The sequence below is a fragment of the Orcinus orca genome, chromosome 2 (assembly GCF_937001465.1).
Source record: "Orcinus orca chromosome 2, mOrcOrc1.1, whole genome shotgun sequence".
In the NCBI taxonomy this organism is placed as follows: domain Eukaryota; kingdom Metazoa; phylum Chordata; class Mammalia; order Artiodactyla; family Delphinidae; genus Orcinus; species Orcinus orca.
This window is the reverse complement of record NC_064560.1, coordinates 140,113,842-140,134,984: the sequence shown is the minus strand read 5'-3', so window position 1 is coordinate 140,134,984 and position 21,143 is coordinate 140,113,842. Positions and strand designations below refer to the sequence as shown.

Sequence of the window (21,143 nt, the reverse complement as noted above, 5' to 3'; positions counted from 1 at the left end):
GTTTTTCCCTTCGCGTGTTCCGAAAACGTTTCTCAGACAAGTCTCCCCACCGAAGTTTTGCCTTTTTCCTCTGCCTTCCGCGCTCCCGGGGCAGAGCCTGCCGAGCCCGAGCCCGCGGAGCGCGCGAGCAAAGGAGGCCGGGAGCGGGCGGCGGGCGGCGGGTGTCGGGTGTCGGGTGTCCCGTGTCCCAGGTCAAGTCGCCGCGGCGTCCGCGCTGGCCGCTCTCGGGTTCCCCACCTTCTGTGTTCCTAGCCTGTAAGGCAAGGCAGGCAGCCCCAAGGCCTGCGACTTGGAGGAGACCTTTTTGCTTGGCTGGCTATTTTATTTGAAATGATCCAGTTGGCGTCAGACTTAGTTGACTTAGTTGTGCTATCAGTTGTAGCCTCTTCTTTCCCCGGCTAACTCAGATCTTATGTAATTCCTACCTCCCTCGTTAAAGTATGTTACCTCAGGACTCCACAGGTTTTCTTATTGCATGCAATGCTAGCTTGCTTGCAGCTATTCGTGCCTTAGTAAGCATATTAAAATTAAATGAATATATTAACACATGTAAACACCTTTGATATGATAGGTTCACATTAATTTATGGAGAGTTATGCTGTGGGGGAAAAAACCTTTAGGAAGAAATCTGTTATAACTAATCATGGAAATAATGACTAAGTGGCTAGAGAAAGTTACCCACGGGATTATGTTATGTGAACGTATTTTAAAGATATTTTAAAATATAAATTATGAGTTGATTGGAAATTTAATCTTACATACTGTGATGCATTTTTTATTATGAATATATAAACTAATTACTATAATTCACTCATCACCATAAAACATTTTTATAAATGTAACTATTCTCTTAATAAATTATTATGGTAACACTAGTAAATCATATTAAGATGACTAGATGTCTAATGTTTAACTTTGACTAGTAAATTTTATTCTCAAACAAATTTGGACAAATTATGACTAGTTATCATCATGTCACAAACTCCTTGCATCTAGGAGTACCACAAGCAGCCAGATATATCACTTAACAATCTCTAAACTTTCCTAAAGATGACATCTCATTAATATGGCAATCAAGGCATTCATTTCTTATATGTAATTGTGCTATGTCTATTTGTTGTTATGATGTCAGTGACCCCACTTTCTACTTTTTTAGTTGTTTCCCAGTAGTGATGATGAATTTGCACCAATTTATACACCATTTTGGTCAAATTTCCACAATGTCCAAGACTCTGCCAGCTGTCCCTGACTTGGCTTGATTCAGAGTCCATGACCCTGATCAAATAAAACTCAGCTGGTCCAGTAGGGAAATGAAGCTAATTGATGAACATCCTAACCTATGACTAGTGATTCATCAGTATCTGTATATTGGCTTGGATGATCATTCTGGGTATTAGGCACAGCTAAACTCAAGGGATGTTAAAAGTAGATCAAACTCTAATCCTACTTACACTGTTTTGTTGGATGATACATATTTGGCATAAATATAATGTGTTTTTCCATCATGTTCTTACAATTGTAACTAATTTGAATGAAAATCAGTACATTTATAAGATAAATTAAACATAGCATAGTTGACTTACATATTTAGTACTATGAAGTTACAATTGATAAATGATGAGAGTAATTTATACTTTCATCATAGTGAAAAAGAGTCATTTTTTTCCCCACTTGGCCAATAACATTTTCATAAAACTTTATATTTATTGGGCTTTTATAAGACAGGCTAATCATGTTACATATACTACGTCAAGGGCCAAAAATAAATTAATATACGAGAGGCAGAATTTTAATAAAAACAAAATACACTTGAATTGCTAACACTGAAGTTCTGATTACTGATATTGTCATCAAATGCAACACCAGTGTGTGTATGTATTATATGACCTTTCGATGGTAAAGGTTAGAAATACTTTCTATGACTGTACAGCAGAAGCTAACACAACATTGTAAAGTAACTATACTCCAATAAAAAGTAGTAAAAAATACATTCTAGCTTTCTTAAGGGTAAAAAAAAAAAAAGAAGCTGGAGAGGTTTACTGGAGAAATACTAGGGTATCTCATGGAATTCAAAGTCTGAAATGCATTCCTGAGAACTGACTATAATCAGGAGCCGGAGCACTGAGGGGATCTCAGGAAGTGAGCTCTTGCCATTTCTTACTTCTTCCCTTGGCCAAATGGTTAAGCATTTCCAAGGCAGCAAGGTGGTGGCTAATAACTGGGTCCCAAGTAATACTTCTATAGCCATTAGAATGGCTTGTCATACTTCTATAGATTTGCCCAGTGAGGAGTAAACATGACCAAATGGATTCAGACAGTTAATTACTTACACAGACAGCAAAAGCAAGTCATTGTGGTGTCGGTTCCCTGTGCCCCTTGTTCTGTAGACAACACAGAACTGAAGAAGCCAGATGACAGATGGTAAGAGTGATGGGTCATTCTGTTGTTGAGGAGTTTTATAGACTTACGATGAAGTCTGCAGCTTTACCCTAAGTGGGAATGAGGTGGAAAGTCTTGTGCTGAACTGAAACTAGGGAGATGGATGAGAAATGGCCTTGTGTCAGTCTTCCACAGGATAACGGGAGAAACAGCCTCCCAACAGCTCCTCACTAGGCTGTTTATCTTCCCTTATGTTGGAAGAAATCACAGGGCATTCTGCTAAGACTCAGGTCAGACTGTGGTCAAGCCTTGCCTACATGGTCTCTGTGGAGATGAGCAAGGATGTCAGGGTGCCAAGCTTTGGAGACATTTCCCTGTTCCTTTCTGGTATCTGATGATCAGTTTTCTTTCTCACAGATGACTGCTGTTTTCTGCTCTTCAGTTCATGTGTCAGAATGTTGTCCCTAATAGCTCCTGAGCTTACATGCTCTTGACTTCTGTAAAGAAAACAAGAGACTAACTTGATTTTTTTTCAGTCCCAGTGTAAAATGCTGAGGAAGGACTCAAAATAAACCAGTATTGGTCAGGGGCCCACCTCTGCACCAATCAGTTGTAGCCAGTGCCCACAGGGAGGGGTGAGGGTCTCGGGGGAGATTATTTTCCAAAGAAGATGGGCAGTTGGTGTCTTTTATAGTGATATACATGTGTCTTTTGTTAAAAGGTGGTTTGTAATATTTGCATTTAAGAGACCAAATGATGCACTGATAGTTGCTTGGACAATACACATCTAAAGACTGACCTTGAGTTTGTAGCTATAGCTATTATATATAGATATTGTTATCAATGGCAGCTTTGTTTTATATGATGAAAGCTGTGCTCAAGAGAAGACAATATGTACTGGAGTTTTATAGAGCAGGCTCCTAGTCTGCATTCTTAGCTTCAAGTAATAGCATAAAATTCAGGTGAGTAAGTAGAAGCCAATGATGAGAGCATCAGGAAGATCAACAAGGCCTAATACTGCAGAGGGGGTAAGGATGAGATGGAGAAGAGGCCATTGGATTAGTACTCAAAGTTGGTCCATGGATGAGCAGCAGGGAGGGGCATGGTAGCGCCTGGAAGCTTGTTAAGAACATAGGATCTCAGGCTAAGCTTACTCTAGACCTTCCATATCAGAACCTGCATTTTAGGAAGGTCCCCAAGTCACTGGTTTGTACTTTCAAGTTTTAGAAGCACTGAATTAGAAGACCTTTGAGAAAAGAGATTCCATAGAGTGGGAGCCAGATTGCAGAAGGTTGCAAGTTAAATCTTTCTTGGCTTTCATTTGTGACCAGAGAGAGAAGAATGAATTCTGTTCTCCTTAACTGCATGCCCTCAATTTAGCTTTCAGACTTATTTTCCTGTCCTCTGCCATACATTCCATTCGGTTGCTGCTCAATAGATCTGCTCACTACACTCGAATGTTGCCTGTGCCTTTCCACCTTTATTCCCAATGCCTAGACTGTCTTCCCCTAATTTTCTCTACCTTTTGAAACCATGCCCATTTTCAAGGCCTGACTTGAAAACCATTTTCTGCATAAATGCTCCCAGATCGCCTCTACAGACACACCAGCTTTAACATTCTCATTAACACTGAATGATACAAGTAATAAAAATAACTAACATTTATGGAGTAAGTACTAAGTTCCATACCCAGTTCTAAGCTTTACATGTATCAACATTTTAAATCCTCACCACACCTCCAGGATGAAGAAACTGATACCCAGAGGGTCTAATGAACTTGCCTGTGGTTGCACAAGCATGCAATCATTTCTATAGGAACAGGCTACAAGAGGGACTAGGAAAATATTATTCCCATTGGCAGATATTTTTAGAAGTTGGAGAGATCAAGTCTACTATCCTTTACCATCTCTCTATCTTTTATTAGTTTACATCCCTTAAAACAACCTTTATCTACAAATACAATCCTTACGGTCTTTTTGCATAATAGTATCTTGCTCTCTCCAAATAATTCCATGTGTGGGCACAAGGTTTGCATTTAGTGAAAAGGAAATTCTCAATCCATTTAGCACCTCTGTGTACATTTGGGCAGTTTGTGGACTGAAAAAGGGCTCTGGCCACTTGAGCAAGTGGGAGCTGAAATCTAGTCCATGCACTGATTCATAATCTATGTATCCTAGAGCAGAGATGAGTCCACCTTGGGGAGAAGGGAAACCTTTTTCTGCTTCTTGAAAAGACACTAAATGGATTGGCAGCAAACCTGACAGCAACACTGACAGAATTCCCCCAAGCTTGCTAGAGCTCCCAAGGTCCCTGGGCCTTAGCATCCCCCAGGTCCCACATCATTCTGTTGTCTGCTCTCAGTGGGGCTCTGGCTCTGGCTCTCAGAGGTTTCCCTTTTATGCACATCTCTTTCTTTAGCCAGGAGCATGGCTCCACCTCAGACCCTCCCATTCTCCCTAATGACCAATTTGGGCTCTTCCATGTGTTTCCAAAGCTCATGGGCTTCTTATTTCCCATGTCGTGTAGGAGCCTCTTAGGCCTGCGCAAATGGGTATTCTCCCCAAGTTCTCATAGGGCTCTGGCACTCAACTTCAGAAATCTCCCTGGGTCTCTGACGACGTCCCCTTGACCCCCTGAGAGACCCTGCTTTTGCCCAGGCCTGTCAGGCTCCCTCCCGAGGGCACACCTAGGCCCTGTCCACGCTAAATTTTCTCCACAGTGGCATCACTAGGACCCTCCTCCTCCTGCCTCCCAAAATCTTGCACTCATATTCCTTGACGTCTGCAAGTTCCACTCAGAATTCTTCTTAGGGCATTTCTTTTCCATCTGTCTTATACATGATCACCATGCTGGCAGGACACTGATTTATTTCCCAAAATTTCCAGGCCGTTGTTTCTTCCTCTCCAGCCCCATCCTAATCCCCCGTATCTTGTAGGCAAACACCCTACCACATCTTCAATCGCTGTTTTTATTTTGTACATCTGGCTGGAGATGTCTTAGTCAAATTGTTTAGTCAAAGTATCCTGAAAATAAGTTTTCCAGTTTTGCACTAAACGCAGTTCAATTACTTTGTATAGTTTATCTCATTAATCATCTTCAAGGGATCAAATGAGAAAGTGAAGTGACTTTCTGGAGGAGGAAAACCTGTGATTAATGGATAGGCTGCTGGGAGATTAACTATTGAGAGTACATGTAAAATGTACATTATATTGATGGGATAGAGTCCAAGGCTTTCAACCTAAAAAGGTCACTAAAAAGGTATAGGATAATTTTTTTTTTTTGCGGTACGCGGGCCTCTCACTGTTGTGGCCTCTCCCGCTGCGGAGCACAGGCTCCAGACGCGCAGGCCCAGCGGCCATGGCTCACGGGCCCAGACGCTCCGCGGCATGTGGGATCTTCCCGGACCGGGGCACGAACCCGTGTCCCCTGCATCGGCGGGGGACTCTCAACCACTGCGCCACCAGGGAGGCCCAAGGAAAATTCTTTTTCAGAATGCGTGCAAAGGGGACACGCACGTGATTTAGATAAATGGCACCTTTGGAAATTCAGGATTTGGCAAACTGCATTTGTTTGATAATGAATAGCAGGTTGTAGTGAAACAGGTGAGCCTTTATGACACATCAAAGGGAGGCTGGAACCCATCATCTGGGTAATTGGGGAGGAAAAATTCCCCTTATTTCAACCCCATAGGAGGAAGCAACTCTATTGATCAAATTAATTATGAAATACCTTTAAAGGATGTGTTTTAATTGAAATATAGTCTTGTCTCTCTCAAAGAAAATCTAGTTCTCAAAAATATGAATTTAAGAACAAATAAACTATGAATTAAATAAGTACATGTCAAAGGATTTATTTTACTGTCCTTCACTGAAACATGTTTTAAAAGTGTAAGTATAGTATGTGGGCACATGATTCAACTGATATAAGAACATAAAACAACTTTTACACATTTTAGGAACCTTGTTAAACCAGCCCTTCCTCACTTCCCTACTCTCTGGCCCTGTGCCCCACCACTGTCTTGACTACAACATCTCAGACCATTGAGAATCTGGTATTTTAGGTATAGTACAATAGGTGCTCAGAAATGTTTGTTGACTGTACTAATGAATAAATATCAGAAACCCAACCCACAGAATATTATTCTTAGGGTCCTACTCTGAAGAAAGAAAAGTACTCTGGGGTTCTAGTCATCAGACAACGGATACTTGCAACAATATTTTCCTTCAACAGTGTTTTATTTTATTGTAATCATTTAAGAAATGACATGAAAACATTCAAGTCTGTAATCTCTGCCACCTTCTGAGTGAGAGGCCCATGATCACTTTTAAGATTTATGTATCATCTTTCGTTCCAGGACCCCAAACTGAAAAGAGATGCACCAATCATTTTCAAACATCTTTATGATTTACATATGTGGTATCTTAAAATGACAATGAATGAAACCAGGTTAAGGGACTTCTACAGGATTCTTTATAATTGTTCCAGACTTTAACTATTTTTCTTACCAATTTTCTTTTCCTTTTGCTTTTAAATTATTATGTTTGTGTCAATTATTTCCATACTTTGATGTGATCATGGTTTATACACCTTGTAAATATTATTTTTTAAAAAAATTTTATTCGAGTATAGTTCCTTTACAATGTTGTATTAATTTCTACTGTACAGCAAAGTGAATCAGCTATACGTATACATATATCCCCTCTTTTTTGGATTTCCTTCCCAGTTAGTCACCACAGAGCATTGAGTAGAGTTCCCTGTGCTGTACAGTAAGTTCTCATTAGTTATCTATTTTATATATAGTATCAATAGTGTATATATGTCAATCCCAGTCTCCCAATTCATCCCACCCCCACCTTTCCCCCTTGGTATCCATATGTTTGTTCTCTACGTCTGTGTCTCTATTTCTGCTTTGCCTATAAGATCATCTATACTATTTTTCTAGATTCCACATATATGCATTAATATACGATAATTTGTTTTTCTCTTTCTGACTTACTTCACTCTGTATTACAGTCTCTAGGTCCATCCACGTCTCTACAAATGACCCAGTTTTGTTCCTTTTTATGGCTGAGTAATATTCCATTGCATATATGTATCACATCTTCTTTATCCATTCCTCTGTTGATGGACATTTAGATTGCTTCCATGTCCTGGCTGTTTTAAATAGTGCTACAATGAACATTTCAGTGAGTGTGTCTTTTTGAATGATGGATTTCTCTGGGTATATGCCCAGGAGTGGGATTGCTGGGTCATATGGTAGTTCTGTCACCTTGTAAATATTCTAGTAGGTCTGTATCTTTTGAATGTTATTGACAGTCCCTGTTTATTAGTTTGTTAGGGCTCTCTGAACAATGTACCACAAACTGGGTGGCATAAAACAACAGGAATTCATTGTCTCACAGTTCTGGAAGTTAGAAGTCTGAAATCAAAGTGTGGGCTGGGCTGGTTCCTTCCAAATCTTTTGTATGCTTCTCACCTAGCTCTGGCAGTTGCCCACAATCCTTGTGTTCTTTGGCTGTTATCACGGCTTTCTCTCCCTATTTGCCTCTGTGTCTGTATCCAAATTTCCCTCTTCTTATAAGAACACTGCTCATTGGATTAGGGCCCACTCCAGTCTGGTATGACCTCATCTTAAATTGATTATGTTTGCAAAGACCCTATTTCCAAATAAGGTCACATTCTCAGGTACCAGGGGTTAGAACTTGTACATATATTTTGTGGTGGATACAATTCAACCCACAACAGGCAGTTCATTTTATTTTTCTCTTCATATCATGTTTCTCAAATTCACAGTCCATATCTCAAGCTATGGTCCTGTGTTTCTCTTCCTTTCATTGTCAACCTTTGTGAAAAGTTCCTCACTCAGTTTTCAACCTACTCTAATTGGCATATCTGCCTTTACCTTTTTGCTGAAACTGTTAACTACTGGTTTTCATTCCTAATTTTACCTAATCTTGGTGGAATTTCACATCTGTAACCAATTTTTCTATTTAAAGTTGTCTCTGCTGTTGATTTTCACCCCCTTCTCCATGTATGATCACTCTTTTACTGTCTTCTTTGCTGGTTCTTCTTTCCCTTTCCTTAAAAATTGATGTTCTGCAGGGTTCCAAGTTCTCTACCCATCCCCACTCTGCTATCTCTGTGCTCTCTGGCTTCAGTATTATCCACGTGCAGGTAACTCCCCGATCTATATTTCCAACTTTTCTGTGCCCCAAAGACTTGAATTTCTAAATTATACAGTAAAAATTATGTGGAAATCAAGAGTCATGTGGATTCTAATGATTTTAAAAAATATTTCGGAGGTAAATTTTGAAACTGATGTTAGATCCTCAGATACCAGTTTCTCTTTGTTACATAGCTGTGCTCATCCTTATTTTGAGTTCAGTTTTTCTCATTCATTCTTTTTGTTATCTTAAGAAGTTGCAAATGAACTTCTCTGGGTGTTTGTTTGGGTTGGGTGGATCCTACCTAATTATTTAGTCAATAATTACAATAAGACAACAGGAAATGATAAGATAAATCTTAAGTGCTAACACTTATTGAATGACTACTATGTGTAAAGCACCTTACTTTGCTTATATCATCAATATTAATTTGTAATTTCTTGAGGATGAAGAAAGGGAAGCTTAGAGAAATTAAGTAACTTGCTTGAGGCCAGTGACAGAGCATGGGCTCAAACTCTGTTCTCTTTGCTTTCAAAGCTTTACTCTTACCCACTACCCCACCTTGCCTTGTATGCAGAATGATGTATCAGGTTAGCAGCCCCCATACAGAGTACCACCCTTGTAAGACCTCTTTTTTTTCTAGTTGGGTTAAATATTGTAGCTGCTCTGGGAACTTGAGTACTGATGAACAAACAGGGTCTACCCTTGATGCAACTGGCCATTTCTTGTTTTTGCCAGATCTTTAAGTGCCAGCCACAGCACTGGTATGAAATTCTCCATATTACCCAGCAGGAGGCTCTGTCAGCATCTACAGGGCTACATCTTTTCTGCCAGCCCCTACAGGCAATTGATTATGAACAAGCTGAGCCTCAGTCCTCAGGTGATTGTTCATCGAACACTTATACAATTAGGTAAGGCACTGGAATGACTCAGCCGACTGGACAAGCTAATCTGTGACAAAGGAGGACATTTAAGTTGCATAAAAATTGATTTGTCTTGAGCCTTTTAATTTGTATGAGTCTGGTAGCTTTAGGTTAGACGCAAGGGTGAATTTAGTTGAATGTCTGTAAAAACTAGAATGGACTATTGTAGGGAGAAGATATAACTTTGGAGAAAGAATAATGAAATATATGTTTCAATAGGATTGAATGACACCTAAAATAGAATTGTGACCCAAAAGTTTTACATTGTGTGTGTATGTGAGAGAGAGAGAAGACATGCCAATGTCCTAATATTTCTTGAAAAGTGACCTATATTTATGAATCATCAAGTCTACCCAAATCAGAATAATGCAACTATGTGAAACTTTGGTTTTAGTTCTTGTTCCTGTGGCTGTTGTTGTTATTATTACAATCATTATTTTGGAGAATGGTTGTAGAGATAGAGTAAAATGCTTTGGAGAGATTTCAGAATGAACAGGGTTATTCTGGAACTTTCTTCTAGGTTAGTATATTTGGTTAGCTACTGTATCACAGTGGGCAGTAACATCTAAGAACTTCATTCTGTACTTGGGCAGACCTATAGATGGTGCTGTCTTCCTATAATTTTGGTGATTTGCTCAAAAAAAAAAAAAAAAAAGGAAAAGCTTTCTGATGACAGAGTTAGATGTAGAAGTGTCTAGACTTTTAATTAGATTCCACCATTGTAAAACATTTGGAACAGGTGCCTTACATAGATTATAGAGGATTACACACTTAAAATGTAGAGGACTGTACTTTCAGAATTAATTTTTCCATTGAATTATAGTTCTTAGCTATATATGGAAAAGTAGGTTGCTATATATAAGAGGGGTAGAAGAAAGTAGTGCTTCCATCTATTGCCATAATGTGGTGCTTTTGAATTTAGGGTCCTCGATTTAGTTGTTGATAAGCTTAACATAAATGTCATATTAGTTGCTTGTAGGTCTTGGAGATTACCTTGTGAAAACAGAACTCCTAGATTCCATAATTTTGTTTCTTTAAATTCTCAGGGTTAGAGTGTGTGTTACACTAAAAGTAAATGATAAGCTTCTGTGAACAGGATCTAGAGTGCCAAATGCATAGTTCTTTTTATTTATCTATCTGAGGCTGCCACTCAAAACGCCGTTTCTTGTTTTAATCTAGTGGCATTTAACATGAGAAAGTGAGAGAGATGTATGAAGAATATAGTTTTTTTTTTAATTTAAAACTTTTATTTATTTATTTTTTGGCTGCACTGGTTCTTCATTGCTGTGTGCGGACTTTCTCTAGCTGTGGTGAGCGGGGGCTACTCTTTGTTGCGGTGCACGGGCTTCTCATTGCGGTGGCTTCTCTTGTTGCGAAGCACAGGCTCTAGGCACGCAGGCTCAGTACTTGTGGCTCGCAGACTCTAGAGCACAGGCTCAGTAGTTATGACACGTGGGTTTAGCTGCTCCGCGGCATGTGGGATCTTTCCAGACTAGGGCTTTAACCCGTGTCCCCTGCATTGGCAGGCGGATTCTTAACTACTGCGCCACCAGGGAAGCCCCTATATTTTTCTTAAACATAACTTCCAAACAGGAAATTATCTTTCTTTAGATTAATTTTGTACAGTGTGTTGTGGAGTTAATGGGAAATACCAGTAAGTCCTTTTTGCTGTAAATGAACCTTTAACCACGAGATGGCAGTATAACTTTCCCATGTCTTTTAAGCTATTTCTAAAATGATTACTAAATTAAACAAATTATTTTTTAATGAGAAATGTATACAGTTATGAAATTTTAGGAAAAAAATAAAGAAGATGAATATTAGAAGTACCAAAGATTCTAGCGATTTTTTTTTTGATTGAGCAGTTTTCATTGCACTAAACATGTTTATACTGGATCTATCTCTTGTTTTTTATTTTTTAATTTAATTTAATTTTATTTTATTTTTGCGGTACGCGGGCCTCTCACTGTTGTGGCCTCTCCCGTTGCGGAGCACAGGCTACGGACGCGCAGGCTCAGCGGCCATGGCTCAATCACCTGAGGATCTGCTCCGCGGCATGTGGGATCTTCCCGGACCGGGGCATGTGGGATCTTCCTGGACCGGGGCACGAACCTGCGTCCCCTGCATCAGCAGGCGGACTCTCAACCACTGCGCCACCAGGGAAGACCCTATTTCTTGTTTTTTAAATCTTGCAAAGAGTGAGCCCCTTTTAGGTGGAGAACAAGTCTTATTTATTTTGTATCTCTAGGCCCAGCACAGTGCTTAGAATGTAGTAGCCACTCAGTAAGTCTATTTTTATTTAAATTGCATTTGCCGCAAAGCAATATAGTTCTGCTGAGACCTATTTTGCTTTTGTGCCCCTGCCTAACCAGCCCTCAGTGTGGCAGAGGTAAAGAAAAGACCTTTTAGTTTAGAAGCCAAGTACTTTGAATTTTTTCGTAGCACCTTGTTTTGCCAGTGGTGAGGGAATGTTCCTTGTAGGAGTGATAGTTTCTCAGAACAGCACTGAAAATAAGACTTTTATTTTTTGATCAAAGGTGTCTAAATGAAAATGGTCCTATGCTAAACAGTATGATTTGCTTTCTATAATGGGATATTTGACATCTAATCAATGTAAGATACACAGTTGCTGCTTATGTGCAGCTATACACAGAAATATTTTATATTGTAAACTCAAAAAGGAAGTCTGTTACTTTCCATTATTTACATAAGTTATAAATGGATGACAAGTTTTTTTTGTGGGCAAGTTAAAATTTAAAAAAAAGACAGTTACCATGTATAGAATAACATATAAGACAGACATATAAGAAAAAAAGAGGAATGCAGTTATCATGTTTGAGAAAATATAGAGTTTCATGTAATACCTTAAATGTGTAGCTCCTGTTCCAAAAATTTGTAGTTTTAGGTTAAGTTTTTGCAATCAGGGTGCATTTCCTTCTAGACCAATGTTATGAAATTTGTAGGTGAGCCGCAAAAATCTTTTTCTTAACCTGTATTAAGTGTGAAATATCACTAATAGGAGCCCTGAACTTCCAGGACATTTAGGACTCTTAAGACCAAGTATAGGATCCTGTGCCCTTATGAGGTTAGCTTCCCTGGAGGGTTCAAGGGCTGTAAGCAATGGGGAGTGAGGGTGAGACATTTATATGTGGAGATAGCCTGGTGGCATCTCCTTAGCAATGAGACGGAAATGTGCCAGCAGCCAAGAGGGAAAGGGTGCCAGCAGGATAAGGAGGGCCCTTTGAATGCGGCTTCGCATTCACAGATGACCTTGTAAATTTAAACTTCTGGCACTTCTTTACTTTTTAATAGAGGAAATTGAGAGTCTCAAAAAAACCAGAAGATCTCAGGTCTCTTTGAACCTCTGAGAAACTCTGGTCTTAAGGGACAAGGGCAAATGGGTTCTAGAGGTTCTCACTCCAGTTGTTTCTGGACATATTTGTGCAATGAATAAATGGATGGATGGATGGATTTTGAAGAGTCAGACAGCAGAGGAGGACCAAAGGGGAAGTACAAACCAAAGAACTGTAATATAGGAAGCATCAAGGTTGGAGAAAATGAGGGTTGTGGTGGTCATTAGTATGTATAGGTTGTTAGGGAATTAATTATTTCTGCATTGGAAAATGTCTGCATTTTTGTTATGATTTGTGCAGTCTATATGAACTTATGTATTCTTGCATTTGAATGAACATGAGGGAAATCATACTTTTAATATATACTTTATTAACATTGTATAGCTGGAAAAATAGCCATATATTAAATTAAAAGAAAAATCCTAGTTTTTATATTTTATTGATCTGTAACATTGACATGTTTATTTAAATGTAAGAATTCATAATACTAATCATTAAATAAGCTTGATGTAGAACAATGACAGATACTAAAACATGTTCTTATTTCTCTCAGTAGACAAAAAGCTCCCTGAGGATAAGAATCTTGGACTGTTTGGTATCCTGCTATATCCCTAGGGCCTAAAACAAAACTTGGTACAGGAGAGGTACTCAATAAACATTTGTTGAATGAATAGATGAATGAATGTCACATTTATTTTGATTTTCAATTTTGAATGTTAATTAATTTGAAATATTCTAAACCTTTCATGGAGACACTAGAGCATATATTGCCTCCTAAATGACCTGAAGGAGTTGGTCCAGTTCCCGCCAGGCCCAGTACATGTCATTGATGCTGAGGAGAATCATTGCTGCTCTCCTGCCACCAAAGTGAGACATTACCCCAGGAACCACGTACTGCTTAAGTTGCACTATTCCATTTTATTCCTAACAGCTGCAAAGGAAGAAAAAGAAAATCTAAAGAAGCTTATTTTTCCTGCCCTGATTGTTCTAAGTAGGAGTCAATCTTGGAGGGATTTTAATCCTAAATACTGTAAGTCCGATTGATTCTGCGAATGGATGTGTGTCTGGATCTTGACTGTGCGTGGGTGTAGACCTGTTGCTTCCCAATACCTGGTTTCTCAGGAATGATTATAACAAGGGTAGACTGATTGTTGAGTTGTTTACTATTTGGATGTTGGTTTATTTTCTCAAACTCAAAGCCCTGTGTGTTAGTTGTGTTTTCTTCCAGTCAGTCTTTCTGCTTGTCCCATGTTCCCTCAAGAACTGCCAAGTCACCCCCACCATCATTGCAGACACAGAGAGATGCATGTAGTTACATGACAGGGGACTTCTTTAGTGGGGTCAGAGCAACCTAATCTTTATTTTCTCTTCTGGTCTATTAAGTTTCTACTCTGGTATCCCAGAGTTATTTAACACATTCATGTGTGTGTGTGTGTGTGTGTGTATGTGTGTCTGTATATGAAATATATTTATATATATGAAAACATTGATCTACCTCACTTTTGTTATTGGATCTTTGTTTTGGAGTTACATTGTTTTCCAAAGATAGTTACACAGATGGCAAACTTTTGAGTACACCTTGGGAGCTAAGCAATGAAACGGGTACAACTGAGATCAACAAAGAAGAAAATAGGACATCCTGTCAAGAGGCATCCATGTTTTAACAGTGAACTTTACCTTACAAAGAGAGTAGAGGTAGTACCAGGAGGTGGTGTCCTGTGGGGATTCTGATGCTTTACCACCTGGCATTAGATCCCAACTCGGATACTCGCTAGATGTGTTACCATGGGCAGGCAGTTTAACATGTCTGTGCTTCCTCCATAAAATACGGAGACATTGCAATCTGCTTCATAGGGCTGTTGGAAAGGTCAGATGGGTTGATATGTATAAAGTGCTTGTAAATGTGCCTAGTAAGTGTAGTTGTTATTGATGGACAGGGAACACATAGAAGTATTTGGGCATATTCCAAGCATTTTAGAAAATCTTCATAGATGAGTGACACATTATATGAATATAAGGTAACTGTAATTCTGTTCTACAATTTATAATGTAAACTCTATCTTTCTGTTTACCTTTTTGAAACCTAATCTTATTTTTGCTTAACTTGACTGATTTGGGGTGGTAGAGTCTTGTTTTGTTCTCAAACCTGGATATCATTAATATAATCCTATTTTTCATCAGATGAAGTGGTCTTTTTATTCCCCAAATGGAGTCATTAGGTTGCTTCTGGAAATCTTCTTTCCAGTATTCCACAGTGAGCCTAGAGGAGTGATTCTCAATTCACAGCCCAGTGTTCACCCTGTCAAATAACTTGGGGTATGCCCTTATCCCAAGGCTTACTTTTTTAGAGGAGAAGGGCATTTATATTTTTGTAGTTATTCTATTATATTTATCATTCGTAATAACTTTTAGTATCTTAAAATTGTATAGTAACATTTGGGGTAAATTTTATCAAGCATCATTAATCAAGACAAGTAATAAAGACCTTGTCTTTAATGTAGTTATTTCTATATCCCACCCAGAGATAAAGAGACCACCTGATCAACAGCTACTGATTTATAGGTTAACTAGGTTCTGTTAGTCTTTTCCCCAGGCAAAATTATTACCCAAGTTTGTAATTCTTTGTCCTCTTCTCATTAGTTTCTGTATCTTTTTCCAGTCACTCAACTCCAAGGTTCAGTGCTCTCATTCAGGGCCTGTCCAGGGCTTCCCACCAAAGGCCCCCCATGTTTTTTGACTCTCATCAATAGTGGCTTAATCTGACTTTTTAAAACTCTGATTTTATTCTAGGAAAATTTTATTCTAGTAGCTAAATTGATAAATTTAATTAATTGTACTTTGTTCCATGGGATAGTCTCCAAACTGCGCCTTTCACCCCGAAAACATTTAACTTACTGTAGGCCAAGCAGGAAAAAGGTTTTGAACCACCTATAAAATAAACCCACCCCATCTGCACTGTCACCCCAAATGTTGGAGAAAGCATAGAAGGTGCCTTTCATGGAACCCCAAGTATCTGATCCTTGATACTAATGGTTATGAAATTATCAGTCAAATGCCTTCTCTTTTCAACTTGGTTTCTTCCAAAAAACAACACACACACACACACACACACACACACACACACACACACACACACACGCAAATGAACATGCACATCAAAATACTTTTTAGCTGGGCTTTAAGCAGTTGTTCTATTATTTACATACTGACATTATCATTATTTACTGTGTATACAGTCTGCTTTTCAAAAATATTTTTTGAATTAGTTCTCCCCAATGTTCATGAATTCATTCAGAAAATATTTCTTATATATACCAGGCCCTGTGATAACAGGTACATGTGGCTGATCTGATTTTAACTATGAGGAATGTGCAGCATAGAAAGGGTGGTAACAGTTAACTGAGTCCATTTGCCAAAAGGCCGGTGCTTAGTTCACCAAGCTTCACTAAAATTTGATATTTTGCTTTCGCAAGCTGGTTAGAAGAATTGCATAAAAATACTGCCAAATTTTGTCCCTTTTTATCCAAACTTTTTCAACTTGAAAAAATTTCAGTGTGTAAAACTTTCCATTATAAGGCCACCTGTAAACTTAAAATAGTCAAACTGTTTTTTCAGCTGCCTTCAGCTCTGTTTCTCAACTGACTGATACTGACAGATAAAGATGGCTTTCCCCTGAGAAGGATTGTTTTGTTTGTGGTTATTCTGTCACTACCAGGAGGGACAGCTCCCCTGATCTGTAGGGAATGCAGAGATGCAGTTTACAGACGGAATCATATGCTGACTAGCAACTGAAAAATAATGGTCAAATAATGATTTCATTGTTCCTTCCTGTGTCCATGACAACTGAGAGATATGCAGCTAGATCAGGACACTGCCTGGGAGTGTTTTTGTTTGTTTGTTTTTGCCTCAAATACTACAATTTTGAGAAAGTTTGCAATTTATTCTGACAATCAGACTAAGGAGAAAAATGGATATTTTCAATATCTTGTTAAGTTTAGTGTTTTTATGTCCCTGCAGGTAATTCTTCAGTTATTTCTATTCACTAGCACTCTCACTTGCCCCTTTAAAAGATCTGGTTTATGGTGTGGTTTCTACCATGAGGGTAGTTCCCTCTCTGGACTTGGAGGTAGAGAGAGCTGTCTTTGAGTCCTCTCTCAGCCAATTAGCAGTGGTAGAACCTTGGGAGAGCTTCTTAATCTTTTTAATCTTCATGTCCTTATTCATAAAGTAGGAATTACTAACAGAATCTTTCCCCATAAGGTTTTTGTGAGTTAAATGAGATAATGCACATAAAGGCTTTGCCTGCTACTTGGCACAAGGAAGCACCCCATAATTTGGTGTTGGTTGCTGTTATTAGTAATCTCCCCTACAAGACTATAAACTTCCAAAGCAGTGATTCTCAGCCTTGAGTGCACATTAGAGTCACCTGTGTAACTTTAAAATCTCTGATGCCAGGGCCACACCCAAGATCGACTAAATTAGCATCTTTGGGGGTTGGGTCCAGGACTTAGCAGTTTAAAACTTGCTTCAGCTGATTCCAATGTGCAGCCAAAATTGAGAAATACTGTCCCTGAAGGTGGGGACTGTGTCATATTAAAGCACTCAGATGAATATATATGAAAATCTTGCTTATGTGGATATTTTGAAAAATAAAAATCAGTATGATCTAGAAAATAAAAGGGACACATAGTACTTTGCATATTTTGAGTAACTGAATAGGGAAAAGCCAAATCAAATGATTTTTCAAGGAGCCACTTACTATCAACATCATAGTAGAGCAAATCTACAAAGAAAGAAATGGAAACTTATATGTTGGAACCCAAAGTTTGAATGTGAGAAGCTTATACAGATGGAAACTATAGTAAAGCAAAATTATTTTTATGTTTCAGTGTTTTTTAAAAAATGGAATTAACTGACAGCAATGATCATAAAGATAAATCTGTGCTATTTTAACACAAAGATCAGTATAAATTCCCACTTAGGTCATATCTGTGTTTGTTTAAATTTTGGGGAAAACCACTGGCAATAGAAGAATCATACTTTTATCATTGCTTATGCTGAATCAACATCTTTAGGCATCTATTATAGTATCAAACCTTTTGGAATGGGAAGGCTAATATCCAGGATAAACTCATTTGTATTAACTATATAAGAAGCCTGAGTTTTTTCCCGGTAATTCAAAAGACATTAATAAGTTTTCAACATCTTATAAAGTTAAACAAAATGATACAAGACAAATTTTCCCAAGGGATTTCTTAGCCCCCAGTTTTTAAACTGTACTTCCAAAGTGAATTTCTCTTTATTTTGACATATCACGTTATTTTGGTAAACAAATTATCTTAATTTTAACCTTCTTCAAAAGAATGTCTTTTAATAGATACTTTGTCTCACATTCAGTATCTGTTTCTCTGTGTATACAGTTTTAACCTACATATATTGTTGAGAATCATCATAATAATTACACTTGTTTACTACTGTTAGTTTCTGGGATACTTTTTAATGTATGTTCTCGTTCAGTTTTCTCAATACTTCAGTGAGGGTACAGGTTAAGAATTATCCTCATTTTATAGGTGGGAAAACTAAGGCAGTTTATTAGTAGGCTGTTTCAATTGAACCAGGGTACAAATTCTTGGTTTTTTAGATGTTCCTTTCATTAACTAATTCATGCATTGACCAAGCATTATCAAGCTGTAGGTATGTGTTTTGTGCAGCTCTAGGCAGTGGGCATCCAAGATGAGTAAGACACACTTCTTGCTTTTAAGGAGTTCCATACACAGTATCACAAATGCATTTTAAATTTCTTAGCCTGTAGCTATCAAGGCAGAATACATGACCTGAAATTACCATGGCCAAAGCTATCAGTTCTTCTGAGATGTAGGCAGGAAGAAGAAAAGAATTGTGGGAGTTCTAAAATCCATAACTACCACCTTCTACAGTTAGATTTTGTCACAGCTTATTAGATGCAAGATCAGCCTGGACATTAATATCCCTTATAACCCTTGTGCCTGAATTTTCTGGTGATTTCTGCTGCATTAGGGAATGCTACAGTGTTTTTCTAAGGATGTATTATTCAGTGATGCTTTAATTTGCCTTCTCCAGCTTTTCGACTCCTAATGTTCATTTTAGTTTTGGCAGAAACTGTTTAGAAAATGAAGCATTTTGGTTTATTTTTAATGCTAATTCATCTCAAGTATTTAGCTGGTTTTTGAAGTAATCCTGTTGCTGAATTAAAATACTCTTACTAGAAACAAATTCTGCAGTAAGGTATAGAGTTTGTTTTAATTAAACTTTCTTTAAAATACATCAATTTTTTGCTAATTATAAAGTCTTGAAGGGAAATTATTGCCTTAACTGTCTTTTGTAATTAGCCATGTTCATTTTATTTTAAGGCATAAAGCATGAGTCAGTTAAATGGATAGAGCTATTTTAGTCCTTGTGGAGGATTCATAGTTGCCCTAAAGGAAGAAAAGCTCAGAAGAATATTGTTAGTTTTTCAGTTACTGAGTGGAAACATTTTGTCTTGAAAGTTTTCCTTGAATATTTTGCAATTAAAAATACATGAAGAGATAAAGGAATAGTGTATAGTGTTGAAAAGTTAAAATATAAGTATTGTTAAACAGCAAATAAATGAAATACACCTCTTACTCTTGTAAGAAACTATTTTAACTTAATGTCAATAAAGTTTAAATTAGTTCAGACTTTTCTTATTAGAATAAATGTTTCCTTTTAAAATGCATGATAATCATAATCAAGACAAAATTTGTCCTGTTATTTATTTTCAAAATGATTGTACATGTTTAGCAGACTTTTGATTTAAATCCCCAGTGATATATTGGAGACAGATGTTTAGATGACCTCATGTTTAAAGTAATGTTATATTTGGACACAAGATTAAATTTTCCTTAAAATCTTTCCTTATAAGTTAAACTGTGTGGTAGTATACAAAAACTAATCAATGATTTGCAATGGATTAATGCAGTTCCTGTATTTTAAATAAAATTTTCTATCTTTTATGGAATTCCACATAGTACAAAAGAGCTGATTATGAAACAGCTGTTTACAAATGAAAATACTGTTTTTGGCTGGTCAGCTAAATGGGAAACAGATTTGAAAAGTTCCATGAATTTGAATGCAAATTTACCATATCATTTATACTGAACCAAGGAACATTGGTAAAAGACTGCAACAATAGTTTACCAAAAAAAATTCAGTTGAAGACTGTTTTGTAGAATATTATATAAACATTTAAAATAGTTTTTCCTTTTTCAAAATCAAAATTATATTGAATACTTATGAAAATCAATATACCTATAATATGTAGCTAGTATTTTGGGAAGGTTTTGAAGGAACTCATAAACAATATTTAACATTTCAATGAAGAGAAATTAGCAGAGGGAGCTATTAGAAATGTATAGGCTATTGAGTAGAGTGAAATAGATAAAAGGTAAGAGATATTGTTGAAAGGCAATAAATTAATGTGTGTGGCAAATATGTTTAAGGCCGAGCTGTTTAGGTAAAAGCATATTGTCATTTTCATCAGCAGCTAGCATGTTATCCTGGAAATCACACTGCTGTGGAAATTATAATTTAAAAAACATGGTCTGCAGTGAAAACCTTTACATTTCCCCTCAAATTTTAAACAGTCATTAAGAATTATTTATTTTGGAAATTATTTTACATACAGTTAAATAAGATTTGAAGGTCTTATCATATGAATTTTGAATATGACTCCTTTGAATGCCAAAGTACATAATTTACTTGAGGTAGTTCATGAGTTAAAACTTCTAGGAGAACTATTGTTTGTTTCTTTTTCTTTTTCTTTATCTCTTCTATTGTTTTTATACTTGTCTCAGTTTTCTGTCATTGAGATCATGTTTCTTCAGTAGCTTTTTAAAAATCACATGGGGAATAAATGCCTTTTTGTGGGGGTGGCGGATATTACATCTGGTTCTGTTGTCACTATAACAGAGTGGCTGTTAATTCCCTAAATGGTTGATAATCACTCGAGAGAGAGCAAGTGCAAACTATTTTATACACTTATTTATTTATTTATTTACTTATTTATTTATGGCTGCATTGGGTCTTTGTTGCTGCGCACGGGCTTTCTCTAGTTGCAGTGAGTGGGGGCTACTCTTCGTTGCGGTGCGCGGGCTTCTCATTGCGGTGGCTTCTCTTGCTGCGGAGCACGGGCTCCAGGCATGAGGGCTTCAGTAGTTGTGGTGCACGGGCTTAGTTGCTCCACGGCATGTGGGATCTTCTCTGACCAGGGCACGAACCCATGTCCCCTGCATTGGCAGGCAGATTCTTAACCACTGGACCACCAG

General features: G+C 37.7%; 1 protein-coding gene across 1 annotated transcript in view; it reads left to right on the top strand.

Annotated features, from left to right (window-relative positions):
* Positions 1–21,143, top strand: part of SLC25A21 (solute carrier family 25 member 21) — a 534,325-nt gene that overhangs the window by 17,902 nt on the left and 495,280 nt on the right. The gene's annotated exons all lie outside the window — the stretch shown is intronic.